This window comes from Prenolepis imparis, unplaced genomic scaffold (assembly GCF_030444845.1).
Source record: "Prenolepis imparis isolate NDT839.2.m4 unplaced genomic scaffold, iyPreImpa1.0 SCAF_9, whole genome shotgun sequence".
Classification (NCBI taxonomy): domain Eukaryota; kingdom Metazoa; phylum Arthropoda; class Insecta; order Hymenoptera; family Formicidae; genus Prenolepis; species Prenolepis imparis.
Window position 1 is genome coordinate 16,550,040 of NW_028141167.1, and position 5,022 is coordinate 16,555,061.

Consider the following 5,022-nt stretch of genomic DNA (forward strand, 5'->3'; position numbering starts at 1 on the left):
AACCCATGTGGAATCGTATATGTACTGCAAACTACATGCTTAGATGGGAGAACAGATATAAGATTTAGATTCCATCGTTTTTGTTGAAAACTATCACTCGTACGGTAAAAATTAATAGAACATAAAATGTTTTTCTCTGTAAGATCTAAAATTTTTATGGGTTTTTCATGATTTTCACTATGAAAATGAGAGATGCGCCAATTTTCACTATGATATTCGTAATCAGTGCATCAAAATACGTAAGAATACTGAGTTTCAAAAAAATCAGAGATGAGTACTTTTCGGAACTTCACCCGCCGTTTTTAGTATTTAACATCGATTTTCTCGAAAACTTTCAGTTTTACGCAAAAAATGTATACAACATAAATGATGTATTTTTACAAGAACTACAACTTTTATTTGAAACATTTTTTTCTTACATCAATATTTATCGAAATAATATCTAAAAACTTATATTTTTCAGTTTTTCTGTTTTGACCTTGAAAATGACCTTGTCGCAAATTTTCATTATCATATTCGTAATCAGCGTTCAAAAATACAAAAAATAGTGTAGTTTCAAAAAAATCGGAGGGTTCACCTATTCGGAACTCCACCCCTGCTCGGCAGTGAGTTTGAGAATATCGCTCTTAACCGACAGATAGAGTAACATTTTCAATACTGAGCTATTTTCACCCGATGCACCGCTATAAATAGGCCCTCCATGACTCATTCATTTGATTCCAGATTTGCGAGTGAAAACATGCGGTTCGTTCGGGAATCGACGATAATCAAAGTTATAAATTTCGACGGTAAAACACGGTTAATGTCGGAGAAAGAAATACGCAGACATGGGAACATGTTACCGAATACTATACGCGGTATCATCCGCGGTCCTTCGAATTGTGGTAAAACTAACGTGTTGATTAGTTTGATAGAAAGCCCGCACGGCGTCCGCTTCGAGAACGTGTATGTATACTCGAAATCGCTTCAACAGAAATATCGATATTTGGAAAATTTGTTATCACCGATAGAAGAAATTGTATATTTTACATTCTCGAATAATAGCGATGTAATTCCACCGAGCGAGGCGCTTCCGAGTTCCATTTTTATCTTTGATGACGTGGCGTGCGACAAGCAAGATACGATAAGAGAGTACTTTGCAATGGGGCGACACTCGAGCGTCGACTGTTTCTATCTTTGTCAAACGTATACGAAGATATCCAAACATCTTATACGCGACAATGCAAATTTATTAATTTTATTTAAATAAGACGAGACAAACTTGAAACACGTGTACAACGATCATGTAAATACAGACATGTCTTACGCTAATTTTTACTTTTGTCAGAAATGCTGGCAACACAAATATGGATTCGCGGTGATTGACAAAGACAGTCCGCTGACTAATGGACGATATAGAAAAGGATTTAATGAATTTGCAATACCGTAAAGCAATTAGTCGCTGTCGACACATTGATCGAACGTCTAAATTGAGTGCAACATGACGACTACGAATGACGATCGCGTGAAGATTGTGAGAGAGATTGCGAAAACGAGTGACTCAATCCGTAAAAAATATCGTTTTCTGAAAACTGGTAAAATGGAAGAAGATAATGCATTGGAAAGACACTTTAAACCAATCTCTGAACCTCTGAAACAGCTTGTCGAAAATACAGTCGGTGTTGAGTCTGATGAAGAAAAGATTGAGCCATTGAGTATGCTCGGAGAGAAAAAAGAGTTTGAAACAAAGCGATTAAATATATTAAATGATATAACTTCTACTCCGAAGCGATTCAAACGCCGGCGAATGCAACATTTATCAGATGCAACTACTTCTACTCCGATACAAGATGTACAGCCAAGACAAATATTGCACGAAAAGACGGCTCCGTCTGTCGAAGAAATTTTCGAGACCACACCTGAATCACTTGTGACGTCAGTTCGACATTCATTACAAACGTCCGATGGTCAAAATTCATTGCATAGTCGCTTGGATCCACTTGCTCAAAAATATGTGGCAGCTATATTGAGTCAAGATAAAAATTCCAAAATGGATTCCGTATACGGTGTTAAATTTACATACGAAGGAATGATGCTTGGTGATAAAAATTTTGATGTAGATAAAAACGATAATATAATTATCAATGGAACAAAATACGCGGGAACTACAGGTCTTTACGAGTTGATTTTCAAGAGACTTCCCGACGATGAAATATACACCGAGAATGACTTGCAAAAATACAAAAGTATATAACGACAAATGCACACAGACGAAATGGCAATGTGAATCAACCACTATTAGGTAACAAGGGATACAAGTATAAACACATAATCGCACCATTAATCGTCGGTAAAAATTTGGAAAAGGTGTAAACATTCCGCGTGCTATGGTCTTAAACAATAATAAGATTGATTACGTGCATTGGAACAATCCCAACGAGTTGGTAGATCGTCTGCGATTGCTGGAAGCTTCGCGTCAAGCTGGCAACAATGCCCACGACAATGAAATATTGTCGATTATCGAGGAACTTTACGAGGCGGGTATTATTATAAAATAAGCTATACATCCACGATACGAGTCAGTCTGTCATTATTGTTAGTGATAAAATGTCGATTAATAAATTTGGACTATCGTTCGGAACGCCAGATAATTCATATTATCAATGGAATGCATTACTGAGAAATTACGTGCGTGATAACGCTCTGTGTCGGACAGCCTCCGGCTTTGACGCAAGGTTGCGCAAGATACAACGTGTAGCGCAACCGGAAGCAGATAATGATGCTGCCAACAAAGTATATGTGGACATTGTTATCAAACAATTGAGAGATCAACAGGAAGAAATTGAGATTAAAATTATCACGCTCACGACTTCGATGCAGACGCTGCGAATAATATTGGATGAGAAATGTTTCGTAATACAACACGCCTTACTAAGTCAGCAAAAGATGTATAAAGAACGCGGAGGAATCATATCCCGATCAAACACCTCTGAAAAGCAGCTTCTCGTAGAGGAATTGCATGCTTCAGCGAGAAGAAATTTTTTACGTAGATGTGTCATAGTACGCGGATACGACTATCTATGGCAGGCTGACGTGGTCGAGATGCGTCCTTATGCGCGAGCCAACAAAGGCTACAATTATATACTCACTGTTATCGATGTGTTGAGCAAGTATGCATGGGCTATACCAGTCAAGAGTAAGAGCGGAAACGAGATGAACGATTGCAAAAATAATTCGAGATGATGGAAGATGCCCGAAAAATTTTCAAACCGATAGAGGAAAAGAATTTTACAACGCAAATGTACAGAAACTCTTGAAAAAATACAACGTTAATCATTATTCAACGTCATGAAGGCCTCGGTCGTGGAACGATTCAACCGTACTTTAAAGAACAACATGTAGAAAATGTTTACGCTTAATGGAAATTATAAGTGGGTCGACGCGTTGCCTCGGCTCGTTGCGGAATATAATGCGCGAAAACATCACACTATCGGTATGAAACCTATCGACGTTACTCCCGCGATCGCTGATAAACTTTTAGAAACGGTCTATAGCAACGTAAAGATTGCAGCTCCGGCGAAATTCAAAGTAGGCGATCCGGTACGCGTGAGTAAATACAAGACTATGTTTGAAAAAGGTTATACGCCAAATTGGACGACTGAGGTGTTTAAAATTATCAAAGTGCAGAAAACTAGTCCCGTAACATATATACTGTCACGTCCGGCCGCTAAACATTTTTCATTTTCTTATGTTTCTCATACAAATAATTCTAAGTCCCCTAACGCTGTTTGAAAAGCGCGCTAGCGACGGCCATGATGCCTAACTCCGCCTAGTGCCTAAACGTGGCGCTGCGTAGCGCCTAGGAACTTTCCCACCACGGTGAGCGTTCCCACTACGGCAAGCGTCCCCCACCATGGGCCGCCGCAACTCCGAGCCGCCGAAACGAAGGACCTCAGATCAGTCCCAAACTTAGCCAGTTCTAATCGCGACTCCAACCAGAGCAGTTCTACTCCGAACGCTCTCTAACTCTAAATCCTAGTTCAAATTCTAACTCTAATTCTAAATCTAATAATAAGCTCTAACTCTAAGATTTGATTTTTTGTATTAAGTGCGTCTAGTGTTAACTTTAAATAAATTGTGTGTTTTATATTAACAATTCTAATATTTATTTGAAAATACAATCCTCATCTTTAACCTCACGCGTTTCTAGTTCTACATCTTATATTTATTCTCAAAATCTCTAAATTCAGTTGTTTCTCCAGCGTGCACGTGTCGTATAAATTACTTATTAAATAAACTATTATCGATTGAATTCTAGGCTGCGATTTAGAGAGGACGAACCGCTCATCGTTGCTAAACAATTCATTTCTTCTATTAAATTCTGGAACCTGTAATGACTGTTTCGAGAGGACAACCCGCTCACAGTCATATACCGAAACAATAACCGACAGTGAGGACCGCCGCACGTCGACTTATTGTGAAAGTAGCGCAGTCTCCAGAATGTTCTTATGATTTATAATGCCTAAGACACGCCGTGCAGGAAGGAAGAATCAGCTTCGTCGAATAGTCGCGCGTTATTACTACCCGGCAAAACCAAACGAATATTCAGCTATTATTGGCACAGATTATTACAACGATCCTGAATACGAGGCATTATTCACCAAACACGTGCTATTAAGAGAGTGGCCCGCGAAATTATCGCAAATCGACATCGAAAAATTTGAGCCCCCGCCAGTCGACATCCCAGAAAACGACCCCCGCAAATCCGGTTACCTCCAACGCAGAGCTGAAACCTTGCACGAGCAATACGAGAAGCCACTCCAAAACATCGTGGAACTGCCACCCACCAACTACAAGCTCGACTAAAAAGTAAGTAGAAGAAATATCTCTCGTCAACTTATGATCCTTCGGTCACTTAAAAGTAACAATAACGTTCTATTTTAACTGTAAATGAACAACTTCTTCAACGGGCAAATCAAACTAAAATAGTACGTAGCTACAGAGTCATAAAAGTGAAACTCGGGTCATGATAGAAAAAAAAGG

General features: G+C 39.1%; 1 pseudogene; it reads left to right on the top strand.

Moving 5' to 3' along the window:
- Positions 1 to 1,480: 1,480 nt before the first annotated feature.
- On the top strand, positions 1,481 to 2,537 carry LOC145940196 (uncharacterized; annotated as a pseudogene).
- The last annotated feature ends 2,485 nt before the right edge of the window (positions 2,538 to 5,022 follow it).